Source organism: Humulus lupulus, chromosome X (genome assembly GCF_963169125.1).
Source record: "Humulus lupulus chromosome X, drHumLupu1.1, whole genome shotgun sequence".
In the NCBI taxonomy this organism is placed as follows: Eukaryota; Viridiplantae; Streptophyta; class Magnoliopsida; order Rosales; family Cannabaceae; genus Humulus; species Humulus lupulus.
The window spans coordinates 134,962,190-134,989,723 of NC_084802.1; the positions used below are offsets into that span (position 1 = coordinate 134,962,190).

At 36.7% G+C, this 27,534-nt stretch overlaps 1 non-coding gene across 1 annotated transcript; it reads left to right on the plus strand.

The window, feature by feature from the left end:
* Nucleotides 1-17,546: 17,546 nt before the first annotated feature.
* On the plus strand, nucleotides 17,547-17,652 carry LOC133807774 (small nucleolar RNA R71). Its single transcript, XR_009879668.1, has one exon. It is a non-coding gene; the product is annotated as a small nucleolar RNA R71 (small nucleolar RNA).
* Nucleotides 17,653-27,534: the final 9,882 nt, after the last annotated feature.

Genomic DNA, 27,534 nt, shown 5'->3' on the forward strand with positions numbered 1-27,534 from the left:
GAGATGAGAATAATGACAAAAACAAGAAAACACACAGGAATTTATAGTGGTTCGGCCCCAGAATCTGGTAATAACCTACGTCCACTTGAGCTGTTATTGATATAAGATTCAAAGGAGTGATCAAAGAACTAGGGTTCAATGAGTTTCACAAACCTCTGAAGAACAAAGCAATATATCGAATGTGATAGCTCTAATACACTCGTAAAACTCTAATCTCAAATAATTAGAAAGCAAAAAGTCCCTTCCTTGAACTATCTTTCTCTATTTATAGGCTCAAGGAAGATTACATTAATTTGTTACAGATATTCTTTCCTAAATAATCGGATACTCAGGAAATCATGGGAGATAATTTTGGATATGATTATAACTGCATAAGATTTTCTCCAAATATAGCGAGTATACAACCAGGCTGGTCGTATATAAAGATTGAGGGTTGCGCCATAGACATCTCTCTGGCCGATGGTCGAACAAGGCTCCTGCCAGATGTCAACCACGTGTATTAAACGTTTGCCATGTCATCCATGCCTGTTTTTTGGATAACATTGTGTTTTAATTTATTTATTTAAATTAAGAAAAATTTAATTAGTTAAGACATTTTATGTCTTAAGTTTAATTAAATAATAAAATTGTTTTATTATTTATTAAATCTAATTAAAGGCAAGATAAAATGCATTAGTTGTCTCAATAAAGATTGTCTTTATTTTAGACAAATTAATTAAAATTATTTTAATTAATTTAATGGGCTTAAGGCGATCCTACAAAATTACGAAATTCACCCTGAAGGAGAGGAGAATCGAAGGAGCTCAATTTTATGTAATTTATTATTATTTATAATTTTTCCAAAGGTTGTAAAATTAGAAATACCCAATAGTTACTTGGTTCATCATTATTGTTTATTTATTTATTGTTTTTAATTAAATAAATATTTATTAATTGTTGATTGATAACATGACCATGCATTAGTAAATAACATGCCATACATGAAATCCCACACAGTTTTATGCTAATCATGCATCTCATCATAGAAACATGATTATTTAAGATTGTACTATATGTTTATTACTTTAGAGAAACCAATAACATGTAAATTACTAAATATTAATTACTTACAACTTCGTAAATTTTAAAATTAACCAATTTATTTAAAAAGAGTTTTAAATAAAATTTTAATGAATGTAACGGGTAATTTAATTTTTATAAATTCAAGCTCTTTTATAATAATTAAATTAATTACATTCATAAAGGGTTAATATGAATTAATTCCTAGAATTAATTTCAAAAACACATTAATCCTAAAATAGTGAGTAAGAGAATGTTGACATGTAAATGTAACCTACAGTCTCCATTATTATTACAACAACGTTTGATATGGGGAGGGCCTCGCGAAGACTTTGTTTTCGTCCCCCTAAGGAAGGTGTTGAACCATATCTTTACCAGATTGGCTTCTTTCGTAGATAGGAGGAAGTGATGTATCTTAATCTGATCGACTCTAAAGCGACATTTCTAGGTTAAGTCATGGAATCTGAAATAATGGGTTACACTCACAAAGTACAACTAAGCTTCGAGCGGATAGTTGTTACTTGACCAAAAAGCGGTACTTTAACTTTGAAAAAGAAAATATGAGTTATTTTGAGTTTCAAATGATAAAGATAAGAATTGTCTTATAGATTTTTAAAATTAATTTGACTGACCTTAAGACGATACTTTAATTGTCAAAAAAAATTATCATGGAAAATTAAATGTTTATTTTATGTGTTTTAATTGTTGCATTCATGCATCATGTTTATTTTCTGAAACTTGATATTTATTTTCAAATGTACTTATTGTTGCTTCATTTATTTTTCAGTCATGTCTATTATGCCCAACCCTTTAACTGCTTTACTAGCACTTGAAAAACTATATGGAGATAATTTCCTTAAATGGAAATCAAATCTGAATTTGATGCTGGTTTGTGAGAACCACAAATTTGTCCTCACAGAGGATTGTCCTGAAGAGCCCGTTGCTAATGCCCCAAAAAATGTTCAAGATAAGTATGATGCTTGGATTCAATCCAACAACAAAGCCAAGTGATTCATGCTTGTGAGCATGGATGATGTTCTATGCAAGACGCATGAAAAGATGGAGAATGCATATGAGATCATGGATTCTCTTCAAGCCATGTTTGGGCAGCAATCTGATCAAAGTAGACATGATGCTACTCATAGCTACATGAACACTAAGATGAAGAAAGGTGTATCTGTACGAACTCATGTATTACACATGTAATTCCCCGAAATCCCTAATGTGGTTTAATGGCTAGATTAGCAGGCCGGGAGGGCCATAAATGTTTAATTATGACATTAAATGATTATGTGCATGTTTATGTGAATTATATTATAATATGATGTTATATGCTTGCATGTGGGTCCACATTTGAATATTAGGGTGTTTTGGTAATTTGGCCCGTTGAGGGCATATTTGTGTATTTGGGTGCATATTGTGATTTGTGAATGAGATCCCATTATTATGGAGATATATTCGAGCTATTCGGCATGAGACGATCTTGGATTATTGATTAGCGATCTAGTCATAACAGGTTTAAGTTCGGGACTCAGGATGAGTCTCAGGGTGTTTTTAATAATTAGAGCGTTGCTGGGAATTAAAGGGTAATGGGATGTGAATTATTGGTGTTTGAGATTATTGAGAATAGCAGAAATTGGAGAGCGTTAATTATGATTAACGAGATAGGTGGGGAATACCAATTTTGCCCTTGGGAGCCTTTAGAAACCTTTAATTAACCTAGGGGTATAATGGTCTTTTTACCCCTAGGATAGATATAAACCATTTTTGGGCTGTGAAAGAGGTAGAAAAATAGAGCATCTTGAAGAGCTTTCCCGTATCTTCTTTCCTTCAGTTTCCTTTGAGATTTTTGAAGCATTCTTGAGGATTCAAGCTTGGGAAGTAAGCTTTGGGAGTTTGGGAAAGTGTTCCTCCATTTAAGAGCATCATAAGCTGAGCTTTGGGTAAGTTTCTAGCCATTGAGTTATCTGGTTTTCCCTGTTTTAGTTCTGTTTTGCAACTGTGATTTCTAGGTTGAATACTTGATTTTGTTGGGAGTTTTGGCTAGGGTTCTCATGGTTGTGATGTTTGGGGTATGTTAGGATGGTTTTTGGGTTCATTTGGCATCAAAAATGGGATTTGGAAGCATTGGAATCAAGTTAGAATCGAAGGAGTTGAAGAAGGAGGTTTCAGGGGGTAACAGGTCTGGAGGTAGCGCTACATCGCCCACCCTAGGGCGCTATAGCGCTACACAGAGGGAATTTGGGCGTGTTGGGGGGGTTTTGAGAATAGTGCTAAGGCGCTAGGGAGCAGCGCTGTAGCGTTACTCTGTTCCTTCAAAGTCCCGTTTTGAGTGTTTTTAAGGGTTTTTGGCTTGGGGTTTCAATCCTTAAGGTCTGGGATCGAATCTACTCACCGTGTGGGCATGTTTCGAGGTCCCGAGGGTGGTGCTTAGGTTAAGACCCTTTCAATGTTGATTTTCATTAATGGAGGTTATAATTGGTTGTGATTAGGTAACCGCTAAGGAACCAAAATGTTGATCGTTCTTAGGAGTCGTTCTTATAATATTTCTCCCTCGAACCTGAGGTAAGAGAACTGCACCCTGTGTATATGACATGCATGATTGCTATTGAGCATGCTGGTTGATAAATGTGGACATTGATTGCATATTAAATGCTAGAGAATATTGTTTACTTGTCTATGGCACTGATTAGTTAGGAATACTGACCTAAGAGTCAGAACGACATGAGCGTCCTGAATGCAGGACCGAATGAAGATTAGATCTAATCGATATCAGCATTGAATGGATCTAAGGCATTAATGCTGGACCGACCCTAAGGTCGATGAAACTTATAAGCGCTTGGCTAGTCTAAGACTAGTTACTGAGAGCCAGGGCCAAAGGCCTAGGTGACTGTTTGTCACATGGCTAGGGAACGATGTTCCAGGGTTATGACTCTATGGTCATGAGGAAGGTTATGTTGGTGATCAGTCACCATGCACCTATCCTGTTCAAGCTAATGAAAGGATCACTTATCTGTTAAGCTCCGGTGACCCTATCGTCACAAGGCTAAAGGGAGCTATACCCAACTTAGTGACTTTTGCGACTGTCACTCACTTGTTTTGGACTGAAAGACCTGAATGGTTATTATGATCATTGTTGATATTATATCATGCTATATTGTTTTTTCTTGCTGGGCCTTGGCTCATGGGTGTTATGTGGTGCATGTAAAGGGAAAGAAAAGCTTACCCAGCCATGAGTGGAGAGCTTAGGTGGTGATGTGTACATATGCGGCCTCTTGACCACCACGGCTGTAACGACCCAAAATCGCTAATAAGGCTTAAGGGCCTTGATTAGTGTGCCAGGAGGGCATGTTGGGATTTATGTGCGATTTTATGAGTTAAATGCATGATTATGATTTAAAGCATGTTATATGACTAATTGAACATTCGAGATGCATGACTACGTGGTTAGTATGCATGTTAGGTGAAATAAATATGCATGTGGACCCCGTTTGCATGATAGGGGTAAATTGGTAATTTTAGGCCGCTGAGGGCATATATGTGATAATTGTATTCTGTGAATTGTACCACGTGAGTGTGGTGTTATTATTGTGATGCACATGCCGAGCCGGTCCTAGAGAGCAAATTAACTTAAAAGTCACAACGGGATTTCTGTACCCGGCTCGGGAGGAGCCTAGGGGTACCTTGGGAATTCTATGGTTAAGTTGAGATTTAGCGGGTAATGGTTATTGGTGATTGAGTAACCTGGGTAACCATTAGTTACTGCTGTGAGTAACAAGTTTAGTTGGAAAATGGTAGAATTGAAATATTAGTGAAAGGACTAGAGTGCCCTTGAGGACTTAGTTGGGAAAGGATTATTTGGAGGGGTAGCATGGTCATTTGGCAAGGGGTTTAGACAATTTTCAGCTGGGATTATAGGGTACACGGTTTGGGCATTTGGGTTATTTGATGGCTTTGTTAAAAATAAAGAGAAGGAAAGTTAGGGCAATGAGAAGAAGAAGAAGAAGAAGAATAAGAAGAAGAAGAAGAGAAAAAGGGGCTGAAGTGGGAGTTTAGGAGGAGATCAAGGAGGCTTTTGGGTGAATTCTCTACTTAAGGTAAGGATTTTATGCATATTTAAGAGTTGTTTCTGTTTTGATTTGTGAAATTTAAAGCTTGAGTTAAGTTTTTAAAGTTTTAGTTTGAAGTTGCTGATTTTGCAATCTAAGGGTGGATTGTTGGGTATGTTTGTGTTTTGAGCTTGAATCTAGAGTTTATGGGTTGTTAGATGGTTTATATGAGGTTTTGATTTGATTTTGGGGTTGAGGTATTTGTTTGGGGTGATTTGGAGAGGTTGAAGCTCGGGAAAAACGCATGGGAAAACCCAGAAAATCTGGGTTCGCGATGGAGCGCCGCGGCCCTGTTCTTGGGCGCCGCGGCGCGAGGATGCTTCAGGATGGGGGCCAAGTCATTGGGCGCCGCGGCCCTTGAAGGGAGTACCGCGGCCCTAGGCCATTTTGGCAGCCAAAAAGTTGGGTTTTTAGGGCTTTTGCCCGGGACACGGGGGATGGTTCCGATGTTTTGTTTTATGGATTTAGAGGTCCCGGGAGTGCGGGATTGGTCCCGGGAAGTGGTCTTGGGCTCGGTTAGTATTGAAAGTGTTTTATGTGTGTTGTGACTAGGATTTCGGGGAGGCTCGTGCTAGAGGACCGTGCTTGTGACCTTGGTGCATCGGAAAGCTCGGAATACAGGTAAGAAAACTATAACACCCGTACGATAGGGCATGGACCCATAGTGTGATTGCAGGGCATGGCCCTATATTGCATTATATGTTAGGGTGTAGACTTTATTGAATTGATATATATGTTCAAATGTTATTTGAGTTAGACTATCTGTGATTATAGTTGAATGATACGGCGCGGAGCCGAGAACGGCAATGGAGCCGAGAACGGCGAAAGGCCGAGAACGGCAGTGGGGCTGGAAGTAGCACTTAGCACCTGGGATGCTTATAGTCAGGGTCGGACCCAGTGGATAAATGTGATATCCTTACGGTAAGGACCGAGACCCCAGGCTTTGGTAAGGTTTCTGGGGCGGCACGGCCGTGTTTGCTTAGTCTAATGGTTGACTTGTTTATCTGTGGACTATCTGGTATGATTAACTGTATAATTTGCATATGTTATGTACTGTATGAGTTTTCTTGCTGGGCTTCAGCTCACGGGTGCTCTGTGTTGCTAGTAAGGGCAAAGATTGAGTCAACCAGCCATGAGTACGGAGAGCGTGAAGCGACGCGTACATGTTTGGCCTGCCCGACTGCTTTGGTTGGGGGTTTATTCGAAAATGGCTGTAATAATCTATGATTTTTAGAACTGATCAACTGTAAACTTATTTCAAGATGTAAATAGTTTTCAAACCTTATTTTGGGATCCCAAATGTTTAATACTAGAAGTTTTTATTGAAACAACGCATTTTCAAAGATTACAGCCTTAACTTTTAATTAGTCACACTTTCGTTCAAAATCTCGGTTAGCGAGTTAATTGCACAAAGTTTTCTTTTAAAACTCACTTGGTAACGGCTCTAAGGAAGTAGGGCGTTACAACGACCAAGGAGTTCTCAGAGGAACTAGGGGGTTTACCCTATTTTTGCCGCTTAGGTCGGCGGGGTTGTAAATTTGAAATAGTAGTGACCATTTTGTATTGCAAACAACTTGTAAATGTTTTGACGAGCTCATGAACAGTTTATATATTTAATAAAATATATCCTTTCCTTTTTATTGGTTTTCCACCTTAGCCTCTTAATAACACTTAGAGCACGTTTTTAACCAAAGGACTCGGGTAGCGGGTCAAATTTCCGGTTCACCAATCACCGTAACTGTTCTGGGGTAACCAGGGCATTACAACACATGATTGAGTTAATGCATGAGGTGGAGACACATGGGGCTACCATTGATGAGCGTACTCAAGTGAGTATTATACTTGAGTTCCTCACTCCTTCCTTCCAACAATTCACCACAAACTATGTGATGAACAAACTCCAATTCAACATGACTCAGTTGTTGAATGAGCTTAGGATATTTGAAAACCTCAACAAGGATAAATCCAAGGAAGTTGAGGCAAATAACATGGAAGAGAAGCCTACTTCATCTTCTGACAAGAAGAGGAAGTGGAATGATAAGGACAAGATCATCAAACCCAAGAAAGGAAAGAAGGCACCTAAAGCCAAGGAGAACAAGAAAGGCCTTAACTCCAAAAAGAAGAAGGAACCTAAAGGGAAATGTTTCCACTATTGAGTTATGGGACAGTGGAAGAGAAACTGTAACAAGTATCTCGTTGAGCAGGAAAAGAAAGGTAAATCTTATTTACTTGTTCTTGAAGCTTTATTAGTGGAAGATGATAAATCTTTATGGATTGTTGATTCAGGAGGCACTAATCATAATTGTTCTTCTATGTAGATACTTGAATCATCAAGGGAACTGGTTGATGGAGAGGTGTATATGCGAGTGGGGAGCGGAGCACATGTGTCAGCCAAGAGTGTTGAACGAGTTCGTTTAAATTTCTGTAATAAGTTCTTGTTATTGAACAATGTTTATTTTATTCTGGATTGTACATGGAATTTAATTTCCCGATCTCTTTTGCATGAACAACAAATGGAATTTCTTTTTTATAATAATGAGATTGTTATTTTAAAGAATGGTTTAAATATATGTTATGCAAAACCAAATATCTGACTATATATGCTTAAACCAAATGAACAATTTGTTTTAAATAATGAGTTGTTTAGAGTAACTAATCCACAACAAACAAAAAGGCAAAAAGTTTCTAAGGCTAGGCCATACTGGCTTAGACAGACTAAACCAGTTAACAAATGATGGACCTTTCAGAGAACTAGCGGTTGGAGCTCTTTCGGTTTGCGAGTCTTGTCTTGAAGGCAAGATGACTAAAATATTTTTCTCAGCAAAATGCAATAGAGCCAAAGAACTGCTAGAGCTCGTACATAGTGATGTATGCAGACCAATCAATATTCAAGCTCAGGGTGGTTATGAATGCATTTTCACTTTTGATCTGTAAAATATGCAAACCAAGTGTTCGTGGTCGTGTCAAGTAATAAATACCGAAAGAACAGATATCGTCCCACAGTGACTATTAACCAATTACCAATAATTTCTCTCTACTTTCTATTTGGCAAGTAAAATTAAGATGAATAGATCTAACTACAAACACAATTTCAATAACTGAAAACAAAACAATTAATTAAAGGATAAAAATCAATAATAAAAAGACCTAGGGTATTAACTTCATCAACTTTTCATTCTATTAACTTTATCAATCAATTCTAAATTTCTTTCTTCCTACTCTATTAGCAGGTTAACATAAATCAATTCCTATTCTTTTTCAAGATATAAGATCTCATCCTATATGTAGGTTTTCTACATCTCTGTGATAAACATAAACATATAGCAGGCATTAAGCATAGAAACCTAATTGCTACACACGCCATACAGGTACTTTCATCCAATATGTAACATATGTCTATATAACGATAGCATATTCAATCTCATCTTTCGAATTTTGAATCAAAATCATAAATCAAGCAATTATTGTCCAAATATTTACTAGCATTAAGCAAACATTATATAGATTAGAATAAAGAAGAATCAATAGAACATCATAATAAAATTAAATAGAAATCCAAGTGACTACATTAAACCCTAGAGAAAGAATTTAGTTCATATCAGACATAATAACCATAACATTCAAATAATTGCTCATAGAAAATACCCTAAAGAACTAAGATGAAGAAGAAATCTAGAGAACAATAAACAGAGAAAACAAGTAGTCTCCTTAGGGTTTTTTTTTCTTTTAAAAAATCGTCATAATGATGCTTAAATAGTAATGTGTGCTTTGGATGTGAAATCCCGCTTTTGCCCCTGCATAAAGTGCCATTTTCTGCGAAATACGCCACTCAAGCGTTGCGGGTCCATAATGAAGCGCTGCAGCATGTCCGAAATCTGGAATTCTCGCGTCTCGAACTTTTTCAAGCGCCGCGACTCTAATAGACATGCGCCGCAACTCAAATTCATCAACCAATAGCGCTGCAGCTTTCAAAGGAAGCACCGATGCCCTTTTGCATGTCAAGAGATTGACCTTTCTATCTAATCGCAGAGTCGCGGCTCTAACTCCAAGCGTCGCGGATCAAATGTATTTTTTCATCAAATTCCACCTTTTTGACACCAAATGCAACCATTTATCAATTACGGCCCATAAATCTGAAATATTATCAAACAAAGGCAACAAAACGTCATATTTTGCACAAAATATTACTAAATAATCCTAAAAAATTAAATAAAATAACGCTTTAAAACACTATAAAAACTACTCTATCAAATTCCCCCAAACTTAACTTTTATTAGTCCTCGAGTAAAATCTACTGATACTTTCTAAAACAAACTAATCGCACAAATGAATCAAGTTTACCTAACAAGCCTCCACCTCATTAAAACCATGCAATACAAGATCAGAATTCCAACTACATTTCATCCAGAATTTCAGTAAAATCAATTCAATAATCAACTTCAATCCTTGCTATGCAAATCAACCTTAACCAATAAATAACACACAATCACAATACTCTATGCATGTCAAATATTCCAAATCATTCCATCAACACCAAGTATTTCATATGCTTGCCTAATTCATTGATCTCCCCTAATATGATAACACAAGCTCAAGAATCAGAAGAACTTTTAAGTTTATAACGAAAGGCTAAGGTAAAGGTAGATGAAAATGTCATTTAAGCTAAAGTATACCATAAGCACACAACCAAACAAACCAATATTATATCAACTCTCAAACCCCAAAAACATTCCCAACTTTCCAAAAAAACTTTTTTTTTCTTTGAAAGAAATTTCATAAACTAAAATATATATATTTGTTTTTTCAATTCTCTTTCTTTTCTGATGATACTACACTCCCCCAAACTTGTTTCTTTGTATTTTCAATTGGAGTGTAGTTTATTTTCAGTATGCTTTTTTTTTTCTTTTTTTCAATTTTTCTTCTTCTCTTGACTCACATTGCTAAATATAAACTTCATTAAAAACCATGTCCCAATCACTTTTCATATGCTCATGGTATATCAAAGGGAAGGAAAAATAACAAAGTTTCAAATAAGCTAAAAAATAAGTGTCAAACAAAAATAATCAAATTAGGCTCAAAATTGGGTAACTAAGGATTTAATAAATCATGGTTGGCTTGAAAGGCTCAAACATTCCAAAGAATTGCCTAAATCATCTTCCTAAACATGTATTATTCCAATTCCATCTCAATCAACAAATTATGCAAGTTCTAAAATATGTTCAAAATTTTTGATGCACAACTCCACAAATCCACTTAACATGAATATACTAAAGGATTGTAAGAAATTTATTACTCAAGGATTTTATGACAATCAAACTCAGATCAAAACTAATTACTAAATTAAATTCACCAAGCACACAGATTCTCATAGCTTGTAAAAAAAATATCACTCGCATCACATGGTTATAAGTATCATTGGCTTTCAAAACAACTTGATTCATAATTATAAACACTAAAAACAAAACAAATAAAACTAAAATAAACAAAACAAAGTAATCCCTCCCCCAAACTTAAATAACACATTGCCCCCAATGTGTTAAGAAAAATTAAAAGGAAAATAAAACTTACCCAATCACCAATTCAGCATGGTGGAGGAGGCAGTTGCTGCTCATACGAGTGAAACTCTAGAGGATATGAGAAATAAGGCTGCTGCGCATCATTCAGGTTCCAATGACCAACCAAATCATTCAGTTGATCGACGTGTGTATGCTCATGTACTTTTCTAGCCATCCAATATTGTTGCATACGATTATTTTGCTGAATAATATAATTCAACTGAGCATTTGTATATTGGACATGAGGACTATTTGGTCCACCAATCGCCATCATCAGATCCTCATTCATAGCAGTTGTTACATTTTCCTCTGCATCCTCTGGTTGAACAGCCTCAGCACGCCGATGACGACGCGGTCTTTGTTCCTCTGGATCAGGAACTACTGTAGGCGCAGAATACCCATAAACAGTAGTCCGAGTAATACTACCTTGGGCTCGACCTTTAACATCAGTCGGATGCATCAGAACTCCATAAGTTTCACACAGATCCGTAATAAACGATCCATGCCCCAGTCCACCAGTTGTTGTTAGCCGACAAATAATCCAAATACTATTTCACAACTATTTTCCCACATCAATTTTCATCCCCTTCATTATTGCATAAACCATAAGCAATATATCCATAGCAATATAAAAAAAGTGGGATGAAGGAACCAACTGAGCACTCACAAAATACAAGAACGCACGTGCTATTTGGTTAAGCTAACATCGATACATATGTTTGGGCTCATCATGTGTATAAGTAACTCTGGCCCCAGGACAACCAATGAACTGTGCCATATCCTCATAATCAATCTCAGTGCATAAGAACGCATTATACTCATCTTGCTCATTTGGATAAGACTGCAGCTCATAAAAATTATTGAACGTCACTGCACTAACCGACACTCGCTTCCCCTCACAAAACAAGTATTATTCTCTTGCTTAGGCCAGTTCGTATAAAAATCATATACAAAGAAACATTAGGTTTAGGAATGCTATCTACATTGATCAATGATTGCCAACCTCTATCTTGAAGGATAACTCTAATAAGCTCATAGGTAGGTGAAGTATGATAATCCCTTCCTCTTCTAGAACTAAACTTCGTTTCCTTAATCTCTCATGTCTTTCTTGAGCCTCTTTGCTCACAAACCGTGTTCTATCATAGGAAAATGCCCCTAGATGATGATGCTCCATGACTCGATCCCTTAGGTCCCATTACAATTCTTAACACTTAAATTCTATAGAAATTTTGACAGCACCTCCCCTTGTCTTTTTCACTTCACAATTCAACAAAATACCATAAATCACACAAACAAACTTTTCAAACCAACACTCAACACCCAATCTAAATAATACAACTCTTTACCACCCAAATCACAATAATATATTGTCAAAAACACCAAAATATTCAGAGAATAAGAGAAAAATAATTACCCATAATGAAGATTGGATGAAAGATATCAAGCTCTCCCAAGAATTCAAAATTAGGGTTTTGAATGGTGAGAATATAATTGAAAAGGGATTTAAGCCAAAGTGATGATGGAAAAATGATTGAATCAAGGTTATATAAAGATTATGAATGAAAGTGTGGAAAAAGTTGATGGGTTGGCCGGAAACAATGGTGTAATGGAGGTGGGAATTTCAGATTGTGTATAGAAAATAGGAGAAAGTGAAGAAAAACTAGAAAAAACTTACAGTTTATAACAAATTCGCGACTAAGCACCGCGACGCATGAGATATAGCGCTGCGACCCGTGTGAAATTTTGGGGTTAATTTCTGGGAAGGCGCGCCACGACTCAATGTTAGGGTGCTGTGGTGCATGGGCACTTACTAAAATCCCTTGGCTCTCTGTCTGTGTTGCGCCGCGGCTCAAATGTAAGGGCCCCGCGACTCAAATTGACTCCTATAGAAAATCTTCATTTTGTTTACAGTTTTATAGTTTTCAAGAATTCCACTACTCATATTTACAATTTAATGTCCAAAATTCTAAAGAAAAACTAAACCAACATAAAAAAAAAAATTAACATCAAGCATAAAAATCATTGTCCAACTAACATAAAAGAACAAAAATTTTAAAAAGAACTTCGGATGCCTCCCAAAAAGCGATGTCGTTAACGTCATTTAGCCAGACGCTGAACACCCAATTCAAAGGGGTTCCAAGACCATCATAGACTTGAATTTTTCCATTGGTCCTTCCAAATAGTGCTTCAATCTCTGACCATTCACCTTAAAGTGTCTCGTTTTCTCGCTATGAATTTGCACCACTCCGTAAGGCAATGAGACAACAATGGTGTATGGTCCCGACCATGTCGACTTTAATTTTCCCAGAACAAGCTTCAATGGAGAATTAAATAATAACACCTTGTCTTCCGGTTGGAAATCCTTCCTAAGTATCCTTTTATCATGAAATGCCTTAGAATTTTGTTTATAAATCTTTGCATTCTCATATGCTTCATTTTGAAGTTCATCAAGCTCATTCAACTCTAGAAGCCTATTATGTCTCGCCATAAAGAGATCAACATTCAACTTTTTTACTGCCCAATAAGCTCGGTGCTCAAGTTACACCGGTAAATGGCATGCCTTTCCAAACACCAGTCGATATGGTGACATACCAATCCGAGTCTTGAAAGCTATGCGATATGCCCACAATGAATCATCAAGATTTTTCGACCAATTCTTCCTTGATGTGTTTACAGTCTTCTCCAAAATACTTTTAATCTCCCAATTTGACACTTCTGCTCGACCATTGGAAAGTTGATGATAGAACAAGGCCTTTCAATGATGAACTCCATAACAAGCGCATAGAGTTGTGAATGACTTGTTGCAGAAATGACTTCCTCTATCACTAATAATTGCTCTTGGAGTACCGAACTGGGTAAAAATATTTTTATGAAGGAATTTAAGTACCTCCTTACCCTCACAAGTAGGAGTTGCTGCAACTTCCACCCATATAGAAACATAATCTACTTCTAGCAAAATGTAATTGCTATTATAAGATGACGGGAAAGGTCCCATAAAATCTATTCCCCACACATCAAACAACTAAACTTCCAAAATTCCAGTCATCGACATTTGATCTCTTCTTGACATGTTATATATCCTTGGAAACGATCACAACTCTTGACAAAGGCACTAGCATCTTTAAATAATGTAGTCCAATAAAACCCACATTGCAAAACTTTTGCTGCTATCCTTGTTCCTCCAAAGTGACCGCCACAATGTAAAGTATGGCAATGAGTAAGAATGGAAATCATCTCCTCTTCCGGGACACATCTTCTAATTACTTGATTAGCACAATGATGAAAGAGAATGGGCTCATCCCAATAATAATGCTTGATTTCTGAATAGTAATTTTTGAGTTGCTGCCTTGACATGTCCGGAGGCACAAATTTAGCTACCAAATAATTGACATAATTTGCAAACCAAGGTAGCTTTTCTTCACTTTCAATGGAAAATAACTATTCATCTGGAAAGTTTTCATCAATTTGTTCCTCTTTCTCATTAGGCTCTTCTCCTTTTTCCAATCTAGACAAATGATCTGCAACTAGATTTTCTGTCCCCTTTTTGTCACGAATTTCCATATCAAACTCTTGCAATAATAGAACCCATCGAATCAAGCGAGGTTTGGCATCCTTCTTGGTCATAAGGTACTTAATAGCGGAATGATCTGTGTAAACAATCACCTTATTACCAATTAAATATGGCCTAAACTTATCGAACGCAAAGACAATTGCAAGTAATTCATTCTCAGTAGTTGCATAATTTAATTGAGCATCATTCAAGGTTTGACTAGCATAATAAATCGTTCGAAATACCTTGTAAACTCGCTTCCCCAGAACCGCTCCTACTGCATAATCACTCGCATCGCACATCAATTCAAAATGATGTTCCCAATTTGGCGATACAACAATCGGAGCAGACACTAATTTTTCCTTCAGCGTGTTAAATGCCCTTACACATTCAATATCAAAGTTAAATACCACACCGTTCATTAGTAGAGTAGAAAATGGTTTTGAAATTTTTGAAAAGTCCTTTATAAACCTCCTATGAAATCCAGCATGGCACAAAAAACTACGAACCCCCTTAACAAAGACTGGTGGAGGGTAGGTAATCTATTGTGGATATCTTGGCCCTGTTTACCTCAATACCATGACATGAAATTTTATGGCCCAAACTATTCCTTCTGTCACCATAAAGTGACATTTCTCCCAATTTAATATTAAATTTGACTCCTCACATCTTTTCAAAACCCTCCCCAAATTAGCTAAACATCCATCAAAAGAGGCCCCAAAGTCTGAAATGTCACCCATAAAGATCTCTATACCTTTTTCCACCATGTCTGAGAAGATAGACATCATACATCTTTGAAAGGTTGTTGGAGCATTACATACCCAAATGGCATTCTCCGAAATGAACATGTTCCATAAGGGCATGTGAAGGTAGTCTTTTCTTGATCCTCCGGTGCTATGGGAATTTGATGGTATCCCGAATACCCATCCAAGAAAAAATAATAAAGATGGCCTGCTAATCTGTCCAACATTTGATCTACAAAAGGCAAGGGGAAATGATCTTTCCTAGTTGCCTTATTCAGTTTACGGTAGTCTATTCAAATTCTCCACCTCGTCACCGTACGAGTTGGAATCAATTCATTATTATCGTTCTTAACCACCGTCATGCCACCCTTCTTCGGGACCACCTGAACAGGACTAACCCATGCACTGTCAGATATTGGGTAAATTACTCCCGCATCTAACCATTTAAGGATTTCCTTACTTACCACCTCTTTCATTGAAGGATTAAACCTCCTCTGAGCATCAATACTAGGCTTACTATTCTCCTCCATTAATATACGGTGCATCGCTGTTGAAGGGCTTATACCCTTTATATCTATCAAAGTCAACCCAATTTCTAGCTTATGAGCCCTCAACACTCTAAGTAGCTTCTCTTCTTTAACCAGAGACAATGAAGCTGAAATAATAACTGGTAATGTGCTATTCTCACCCAAATATGCATACCTAAGGTGGTCAGGAAATGTCTTCAACTCAAGAATTAGTGGCTTCTCAATAGATGGGAGATGTCTCTCATGCACTTGCCCTAATTCCTCATATTTCTTTTTATAAATTTACCCCAATGAATTCAACCATTTAACATATTCACTGGCTTCAGTACCATCACACTCTTCAGGACTTGCAACCAAACTCAACTCAAGTGAATCCTCAATAGACATGACCCATTCACCTTGTTCCTCAAATACACTAACACTAAAACAACGGTCACTAGCAGAAGGATATTTCAAGGCTTTAAAGACATTAAAAACTTCCTCATCACCTTGTACTTTGAACCTTAACTCACCCTTTTGGACATCTATCAAAATGGTTTTCCCAATATAATAGGCATGCCCTCATCTTCCTCCATATCTAAAACAATGAAATCCATTTGAAAGATGAATTTATCTACCTTGACTAGAACGTACTCTATAATACCTCGGGGGTGTGTTAATGAACAGTCAGCCAATTGAAGAGTAACGGTAGTTGGTCTAGCTTCCCCCAAACCAAGTCTTCCCAATACGGATAGCGACATTAAATTGATGCTTGCACCCAAATCACATAAGGCCCCCTCACAATGAAAGTTCCCAATGATGCAAGGTATAGTAAAGCTACTAGGATCTCTTAACTTTTGAGGAAGTTTCTTTTGAATTATTGCACTACACTCTTCTGTTAATTCAACGATTTCATAATCCTCCAATTTTTCTGATTAGACAATATCTCTTTCATAAACTTCACATAGCTAGGCATTTGTTCAAGAGCCTCTGCAAAAAGAACGTTAATATGAAATTTCTTAAATACCTCAAGAAATTTGGAGAATTGTTGGTCAAGATTGGCCTTTCAGAACCGTTGAGGATAAGGAATCATTGGTGTAGGATCGGTGTATTTCAACTTCTCTTTCTTTGGAAGGTCTTCAGTAACCTCCTCTTGTGCTGGACTAGGGACATGTTGATCCTTTGTCTTTTTTTTTCTTGGCATCCACTGTGGGTCCATCATACTTAGTCCCACTCCTCAAAGTGACATCTTGACATTTCTCTTTGGGATTTACCTTTGTGGAACTAGGCAAATTCCCTTGCTGTCTACTAGAAAGTAGTTTAGCCAACTAACTCATTTGTGTCTCCAAATTCCTGATTGAAGACCCTGTCTCTGTCAAGAATTGATTTAATTGTTCTGGCTAAGTTGTTGGTGAGTTCATTGGAGGATGTGGTGGTTGATGAGATGGGCGTGGGTTTGGATCATAATAAGGCCTAGAATGTAGTCCATAAATCGGTTGTTGAGGTGGATACTGTGGTTTTCCAAGACATGTTGGGGTGATTCTTCCATGCAGGAGTATATGAATTTAAGTAAGTGTTGGGTGCAGGTCTTGGAAAGTTACCAATAGCCTGTGCCTGTTCCAAAGGCATACTGTTCACGTCTGTCGAACAACTAGCAGTGCTTGGGTATTGTTCATAAGAAAGAGGACCCCCACAAATCTCACAACTCATTACATTCTGTACTTGCATTGCTTGGGCAGTGAGGTTATTCTGCTACAATTGCTTGGTTAGAGAGGCCACTTGGGCAATTAATAAAGCAATAGGATCAACCTCTAAGACTCTTGCCACCCTCTTATTCTCACGCTCAATAGGCCAATTGTAGTTATTCATGGCCATCTCTTCCAATAATCCATAAGCTTCATTAGCGCTTTTTCTCATAAACGCTCCTCCCGATGCTGCATCAATAATTGTCATTGTATTCCCCCCCCCCCCCCCCCCACAAAAAAAAAACATTGTAAAATGTATGCACCAGCAGCCATTTCTCTATTCCATGACGTGGGCACTTCCTTTGCAACTCTTTAAAACGTTCCCATGCATCATATAAAGACTCCTCATCCAGCTGATGGAAGTTATTAATCTCTCCTCTATATCGGGCTGACTTCGCAGGAGGAAAATATTTACCAAGGAATTTATGAGTCAATTCTTCCCAAGTGACTATAGAGTTGGCTTGTAATGAATTCAACCAACTCTTAGCTCTGTCTCTTAACGAAAATAGGAATAATCTTAATCTGAGACCATCGTTACTTACCCCATTCATTTTGAATGTCGCACATAACTCTAAAAAATTGGTAATATGGATATTTGGATCCTCATTTGGTAATCCCCCGAATTGTACACAATTATGTACCATCTGAATGATCAAGGGTTTTATCTCAAAATTATTCGCCTCTACAGTAGGAGGACGAATACTTGAATGTATCCCCATAACAGTAGGGAGTACATAATTTCTCAATGGCGGATCAGCCTCAACTGCATTACCTAGATTTGCATTGTTGTTGACACCATTATTCGTGTTCTCAGCAATGCTAAAATCAAACTTTTTCTTTATCTTTCGGTTTTGTCTGCATGTTCTCTCAATTTCAAGATCTATCGGTATGAGTTCCTTTTGTCTACTTCCTCGCATATACCAATAATTCCTAAAACACTATACAGACACAATCTGAATGAGTATAAAATATAAAAACAAAATTAGAACAAAAAACAATTAAGTTTGATAATGGATATTAAGTCCCCGGCAACGGTGCTAAAAACTTGATCTGTAAAATATGCACGCAAGTGTACGTGGTCGTGTCAAGTAATAAATTCCGGAAGAACGGATATCGTCCCACAAAGATTATTAACCAATTACCAATAATTTCTCTTTACTTTCTATTTGGCAAGTAAAATTAAGATGAATAGATCTAACTATAAACACAATTTCAATAACTGAAAACAAAACAATTAATTAAAGGATAAAAATAAATAATAAAAAGACCTAGGGTATTAACTTCATCAACTTTTCATTCTATTAACTTTATCAATCAATTATAAATTTCTTTCTTCTTATTCTAATAGCAGGTTAACATAAATCAATTCCTATTCTTTTTCAAGATATAAGATCTCATCCTATATGCAGGTTTTCTACATCTCTGTGATAAACTTAAACATATAGCAGGCATTAAGCATAGAAACCTAATTGCTACACACGCCATACAGGTACTTTCGTCCAATATGTAACATATGTCTATATAACGATAGCATGTTCAATCTCATCTTTCGAATTTTGAATCAAAATCATAAATCAAGCAATTATTGTCCAAATATTTACTAGCATTAAGCAAACATTATATAGATTAGAATAAAGAAGAATCAATAGAACATCATAATAAAATTAAATAGAAATCCAAGTGACTACATTAAATCCTAGAGAAAAAATTTAGTTCATATCAAACATAATAACCATAACATTCAAATAATTGCTCATAGAAAATACCCTAAAGAACTAAGATGAAGAAGAAATCTAGAGACCAATAAACAGAGAAAACAAGTAGTCTCCTTAGGGTTTTTTTTCTTTTAAAAAATCGTCATAATGATGCTTAAATAGTAATATGTGCTTTGGATGTGAAATCCCACTTTTGCCCCTCCATAAAGTGTCATTTTCTGCGAAATACGCCACTCAAGCGTCGCGGGTCCATAATGAAGCGCTGCAGCGTGTCTGAAATCTGGAATTCTCGTGTCTCTAACTTTTTCAAGCACTGCAGCTCTAATACACCTATGCCGCAGCTCAAATTCATCAAACAATAGTGCCACAACTTTCAAAGGAAGCAACGCTGCCCTTTTTTCTATCAAGAAATTGACCTTTCTGTCTAATCGAAACGCCGTAGCTCTAACTCCAAGTGTCGCGGCTGAAATGTATTTTTCATCAAATTCCATCTTTTTTACACCAAATGCAACCATTTATCAATTACATCCCATAAATATGAAATATTATCAAAAAAAGGCAACAAAACGTCATATTACACAAAATATTACTAAATAATCCTAAAAAATTAAATTAAATAACCCTTTAAAACACTATATAAACTACTCTATCAACTTTCATTGAGGATTATTCAAGATATGGTCATACCTACCTAATGGCCAAGAAGTCAAAAAATTTTGGTGTGTTTAAAGACTTCAAAGTGCTAGATGAAAAACAATTAGGTCAATCATTAAAAATGCTTCGATCTGATCGAGGTGGTGAATATTTGGACTATGAATTCAAAGATTTCTTGCTGGACCATGGTATCTTATCCCAACTCAGAGCATCCGGAACACCTCAGCAGAACTGTGTTTTCATAAAGGAGAAACAGGACCCTGTTGGACATGGTCAGGTTTATGTTAAGCTACTCATCATTACCACTTAACTTCTGGGGTTACGCACTTCAAACAACGACTTACATTTTGAATGTATTTTGAATGTAGTATCATCAAAGAGCATAAGCAAAACTCTATTAGAACTGTGGAATGGCACAAAACCCAGTTTGTGCCATTTTCGCATATAGGGTTGTCCTGCTCATGTTCTTAGACCTAAATCAAGGAAACTTGATTCAAGGTTAGAAGTGTGTATATTTGTGGGTTATATTGAAGAGACATGTGGTGGTTACTTCTATAGTCACGAGGACCAAAATGTGTTTGTATTGACAAACACAACCTTCCTCGAACATGACTATATGAATAACTACAAACCACGTAGTAAAGTAGTTCTCGAGGAAATCAGCGGTAATCAAAATTCTGTACCATCATCATCATCTGATAAACGACAAACCATGGAAATAACTATTCTCGTAAGGGAAACCACAGTGCAACGTCGTAGTGGGAGGATTGTGAGACAACCTGTTTGCTACGAACACGAAGAACATGTCCTTGTTTCTGATATGGACAAAGACAATCCATTGACTTTTAAAGAGGCAATGGAAGACCCTAAAAAAGAGAAATGACAACATGCCATGGATCAAGAAATGGAATCAATGTATTCCAATTCAGTCTAGGAGCTTGTAGATCCACCTGAAGGGGTAAAAACCATTGGGTGCAAATAGATTTACAAGAAGAAGATATATGCTGAAGGGAAAGTAGAGACTTACAAAGAAAGGCTATACATAAAGAGAGAGAATCGACTATGAAGAAACCTTCTCTCTTGTGGCCATGCTTAAATTCATTCACATTATGTTATCCATTACCGCTACATATGATTATGAGATTTGGCAAATGGTCGTCAAGGCAACTTTTCTAAATGGCTCACTTGACGAAAGTATCTATATGGTACAACCAGAAGGGTTTGTGAAAAATAGGGAAGATCAAAAGGTATGTAAATTGCTTAAATCCATTTATGGATTAAAGCAAGCCTTTAGATCATGGAACATTACTTTTGATGAGACAATTAAAACATACAACTTCGAGCAGAATGTGGATGAAGCCTGTGTATACAAATACATCAAAGATAAAGTAGTCATTTTCTTAGTTATTTACGTTGATGACATTCTACTCAATGACAATGATGTAGAAATGTTGTCAAACATAAAGAAGTGGTTAGCTAACAAATTCAAAATGAAGGATTTGGGAGAAGCTAGTTATGTTCTGGGAATCCGTATCCTAAGGGATAGGAGGAACAGAACATTAACACTTTCTCAAGAAACTTACATAGATAAGGTGCTGGAAAGATTCTCTATGGAGAATTCCAAGAAAGGGCAGTTGTTGTCCCATCATGGAATTACTCTATACAAAGAGTACTATCCAAAGAAACCTCAAGAGTAAGAGGATATGAGAAAGTATCCTTATGCATCAGTTGTTGGCAGTCTTATGTATGAAATGTTATGTACTAGGCTTGACATATGCTATGAGGTGGGGATGGTCAGTCGTTATCAATCAAATCCAGGTTTGGAACACTGGATAGCAGTAAAGCACATTCTCAAGTATCTTCAGAGAACGAGAGATCTTATGCTTGTGTTATTCAAGAGGTAAATTAAACCCTACTGGATATACTGATTCTGATTTTCAATCAAATAGAGATAGTCGAAAGTCAACGTCTGGATCAGTATTCACTCTTGGTGGCGGAGCTGTAGTCTGGAGAAGCATTAAGCAATCCAGTATTGTAGATTCAACCATGGAAGCCGAATATATAGTAGCTTGTGAAGCATCTAAGGAAACAGTTTGGTTAAAGAAGTTCTACACTGACCTAGAAGTGGTTCCAGAAGTGGAGAAGCCACTCATCCTATACTGTGACAACAATGGAGCGGTAGCTAACTCAAAAGAACCAAGAAGCCACAAGAGAGGCAAGCATATCGAGAGGAAATATCATCTGCTCAGAGATATTGTTGAAAGAGGTGATTTGACGGTCATGAAGATATCGTCAAAACAAAACATGGCAGTCCATTCACACCTTCTAAGTCTTTTATGGGTCATGTAACAACCACGGGGTTCAGGGAAATGCCCAACTTGCTTTTTGGGCAAGTGGGAGATTGTTAGGGGTTATGTCCTAAAATGTTGTATTAGACAATTTCAATATTAAATAAAGTGAAAATTTTAAATATGTTTGATTATTAAACTATTATTTAAATAATTTATAGTATATGAATATATGAAAATTCCATATTCATTTATAAGGGCATGATCTTGTATGAGTATGAGAGAATTAAGATCTACACAATGAATAAAATTGTCAGCAACATATTAAAGTATGGAATCTTTAATCAATGGTTGCTAGTACGATTTACTAAGCACGTTATTCAGTGCAAGCAATTTAGATTCAGATTGTTGATGTAGATAGACATCTTAGTAAAGGTGTTGTATATAATTATGATTATATATGACTGAACCGATATGAATTAATTTCTTTATAGAACTTGTCGTTTATTATAAAGACTTAATTCATATCAATTAGTAGATCAGTCTAAATCTTGAGTATTCATGAACTCCTGGTCATGTTTACTAAGTTCTTTGATTCACTCGTTAAAGTTTCTTTATTAATGAAGCTTGTTTTGGGAATTTAGTAACATGGATGGCTGGGAACAGGATTTACAAGATAGAATCCTGACTTTCCTAACGAATCGAATATTGGTTCCCTTTCAGTGTTAATTCTCAAACTGAAAAGTTGAACACAAATTTAAATTTGATCTAAATTAACTCTCACTGGTGAATTAATGGTACTAAAGGATAAAGAGATAATTACAAGGGTAAAACAATATTTTTGACCAATTCCAATTATGAATCGATAACAGGAGGACAAACTATTGTTATTGATTATATCAATGGACTACTGCTAATAAACTCAGTAAATATAATTCTATAATAACTAAGAGTGCAATTCCATATTTATAGTGGAGTAATAGTAGAATTAATAAATAATATTATTGTATCGATGAGTTCAGTAAATAATCTGGTTTATTAGAGCTAAGTGTTATAGGTCCATGGTCCCTGAGTCTCCTCTATACCACACTGTCAAGGGTATGGATGTCACAAAATAAAAGAGAAAGGATAGTTTATTTTGCAAGGGAAAAATAGTAATTATTTATTTTATAATAAATGATTAATATTAAATAAATTGGGAAAACACCATTGTCTGGACAAGAGAGATGTTGGCGCCACCTATGTCTGTCTGGACAAGGTGGTGCACCACCTATGCTGTTTGGACAACAACATTGACGCCAACCAATGTGTAAGAACAGTGGTGGGTGCCTACATCATAGGGTGGAGTCCACTAGGTTTAATTTTGGATTATTATTTTAAATAAAAAATTAAATATTTATTTAAATTTAAATTTAAAAGTTAGTTATAGATATTTTAATGTGGTTGAGATATTCTCTCAAAGGTAGTTGAGAGATTCTCTCCTCGCGGTTGAGATATTCCCTCAAGTGGTTGAGAGATTCTCTCATTCGGTTATTGGATATTTAAATATTAAATTTAAAATAATATCTATAACATAATCGGTTAAAGATATTTATTTAAATATTTATAATATGATTATTTAATGTTTAAATAAATAAATATATTTATTAAATATTATTATCTTAACCTAAATAATATTTTATAGGGTTAATTTAATTATACCGGTATAATCCTAAATCTATATATCGATACATTTAGGAAACCTAAAAAAGGCTAATCGAATTATTTTCTCCCCTCTCCTATTATTGTTCTTGCTCATGAGTTGAGACAAAAACAAGAACACATAATTTTTTGAATCCTATTAGCCCACATTAATCCTTGAGTGTTGAGATAGGCTTGGAAGCCTACAGTGTGAGTTTTTCATCATCATCATTTTCTACTAGCTTGGATAGGAAGATTGTTTTTAATACAAAAAGAAAGCAAGGATACTTGATATGCATCAAGAGGTATTTTTCTGTTACCATTATTGCTTTATGTTTTAATATATGTCACATATGGGGGATCCTTGGGGTCGGTATAATGATAATCAACCTAAATGCTTCCGTTGCATACCTGATTTAGTACCGTAAAACCTACACGAACACCCTAGAGGAGATGTTATACCGGTGATGCGCATACAACCACGAAGGAGATTTCTCATTTTTGGATGCAGAGCTTTGGAGGCGTTACCTCGCCAAGTTCCAGAGCCGACTTTTGCAAGAGCCCTCCGAGACCGTGGTGGCTTCCAAAGCAGCTGAAGGGGGCGATGATGAGGTGACATCACATGGGTAAGTTATCAGAGCTCAGTGATGTTTAGGGTGCCCTCATCCTCTTTTGTACTTTTTATTTTTATGCTTTATTTCAGGTTCTTTGAACCCATTGTAATTAAGCTTTCAGTTCGAGGTTATTTCTCCTCGATTTATTCATATACTTGTGTTAGTACATGTTCATTAATTTCTGATTTATTTTTGTTCCCCTTAACCTATTATCTTGCTATGCTTATGAACTTTAAGCTCTTGTACATTTCCAATCATAGGGGTTATATCCAGGAATTTGCTTGCCTAATAGCGTTATACCTGTTAGGAATCAGGCCTTTAACCTGGTTATATCTAGGATTTTGCTCACCTAATAGTGTTATACCTGTTAGGAATCAAGTCTTTAACCTGGTTATATCATTGAGTTTTCTTGCCTAATAGCATTTTACCTGTCAGGAATCAAGCCTCGGACCTGGTTATATCCAGGAGTTTTTCTAGTCGAACTCTAGGTTTTATTTCTTTGAAATTTCTTAGTTCATATTCAGAATTTCTTTGAAAATTCAAGCTTTAAAATTCGTAGAATAATCAATTTTCTGAATTCTAAGTTGATTTTTTTTTATCAAATGGACTATGCAGGGTTATATGCCACCAAGCGATCAGAATTTATAAGTATTCTAAGTCTCTTTTACAAAATAAGCTCAAGATGCATTACAAAAAAATGATAACTTTGCTACCTCGTTTAAATTACATGGTAACCTTATATTATTCAAATTCTTGAAAACTAACAAGGGATTTTATAAATAAGCTTTAAAAGAAAGAAGTACTGTTAAAAAACTAACAAAGTCGTCCTATTATTTGTAGTATTTTTTGAGATGTAGAGCATTCCAGGTTCGTGGGACCAACTCTTTATTTAATCGAGCTAGTTTGAAGGTTCCTTAACGCAAGATTTCCACAATCTGGTAGGGTCCTTCCCATTTTGGTCCCAATACACCGTCCTTAGGATCTTTGTTTGCCAAAAATACCCTTCGGAGCACTAAATCAACTAGTTTGAGACTTTATCCTTTGACTTTCAAGTAAAAATAGCGAGTTTTCCTCTGTTGATAGTGGGAGAGCTGTAACTGTGAATCCTTCGGTTTTTCCTCGATCAAGTCCAAAGATGCTTTAAGCAAGTCGTGGTTTCGATCCTGATCGAAGTTTTTCTATCTATGTGACGTCACTAGCGCCTCAATTGGGAGTATAGCCTCATTCCCAAAGGTTAAAGAGAAGGGAGTGTGCCCTGTGAAGGTGCGATGGAGGTCTTATAGGCCCAAAGTACTTGCTGGAGGTGCTCAGGCCATAATTCCTTAGCTTTGTCTAATCATTTCTGTAAACTATCCTTTAGGGTTTTGTTTACAGCATCGACTTGTCCATTAGCTTGCGAATACGCCACTAAAGAAAAACTCTTGGCTATGTTGTACTTCTCACAAAAGTTCGTGAAAAGATCACTATCGAATTGTGTTATGTTGTCAGACACGATCTTCTTTGGCAGCCCAAAAAGACATACAATGTTCTTCACAACGAAATCCCAGGTTATGGTCGCTAGAAGCCCAGCCTCGACCCACTTTGTAAAGTAGTCGATGGCGAAAACTTTATAACAAACTCCTCCTTTTCCAGTTGGAAATGAACCAATCAGGTCGATCCCCCATATTGCGAATGGCCAGGGTGATGAAATCATGGTTAGCTCCACGAGTATTGCTTTAGCAATTATGGCAAAGTGTTGGTACTTATCACACTTTTGGACGTACGAGACTGAGTCCTTTTTTAGCGTAGGCCAAAAATAGCCATGCCTCAATATCTTTAGATCCAGATTTTACCCCCCAGCGTGGTCTCCACAGAATCCTTCATACATCTCATGTAGGATAGTCTGTGCTTCCTCGAGCAGAACACACTGCAGAAGGGGCATCGAATGCCCTCATCGATAGAGAATCCCCTCAACCATAACATACAACGGAACTTGATATAACAATTTTCTTCCATCCTTTCGGTCATTCAGTTGCTTACCAGTTGTGAGGTATTCCACTATGGGGGGTTACCCATGTTGGTTTTGTGTCAAACACCCCAACCTCAACCGGATATTCTATTATGATTGGTTGTTCTAAGAAATCCACTTGGACTACGTTTAGCCTCTTTGGTGGTGGAAAGTTCGGCTAAAGCATCAATATTCGAATTTTGCTATCGAGGTACCTGCTTAATGGAGCATAACTTAAACTCAGACAACTCATTTTTAACCTTAGCTAGATAAGCCGCCTTTATGATGCCTCAATCTTGATACTCCCCCAATATTTGATTAACCACGAGCTGCGAATCACTGTAACATTGAATCACCTTTGTTTTCAGTTCTTTTGCCACTCGTATTCCCACCAATAGAGCTTTGTACTCTGCTTCATTGTTGGATGCTTCAAAACTGAACATCAGGGTTGTATGAAATCAATGTCCCTCAGGTGAGATTAGAATTATCCCAACTTTGGATCCGTTCTTGTTAGATGATCCATCAAGGAATAATTTCCACAATTCTTGCACTGGTTCTCTCATTGGCTCGTCATGGAAACCTATGCATTCTGCCACAAAATCAGCGAGCGCTTGACTCTTGATTGTTGTTCATGACTTATATACTATCTCGAACTGACTGAGTTTGATGGACCATTTAAGCAAACGTCCTGATGCTTCAGGATTTTGCAAGACCTGCCTTAATGGTTGATCGGTTAAGACATGGACTGGAAATACGACCTGGGTTTTCTCGAGGCCAAGATCAAGCAGAATGCGAGTTTTTCTATTAAAGGATATTTGGATTCAGCTCCCATAATCCTTTTACTCATGTAGCACATTGGTTTTTGCGCTCAGTTTTCTTCTCAAACTAATACGACGCTGATTGCATTTTCTGTCACAGCTAGGTATAAGAACAAACATTCTCCAGCAGCTAGTTTTGATAATATAGGGGGTTAACCAGGTGAGTTTTCTGATGCTGAAACGCCTGCTTACATTCTTCAGTCCACTCAAACTTTTTGTTTCCCCTGAGAAAGTTGTAGAATGGGAGACACTTGTCAGCGGATTTTGAAACAAGGCGGTTTAGGGTTTCTACCTTTCCTGATCTTTTCTAGGTTTGCCTATATCCCCCTTGTGTTGACTATGAAGCCCAATTTTTTTTTCCCAATGAGACCCCAAAGGTGCACTTTTGGGGATTTAGCTTCATGTCATACGTCCTTAGCATGCCAGAACATTCTTCCGGGTTGGATACATGGTTATTGGCAGTCTTTTATTTAATGAGCATATCATCGACGTACACTTCCATGTGTTTCCT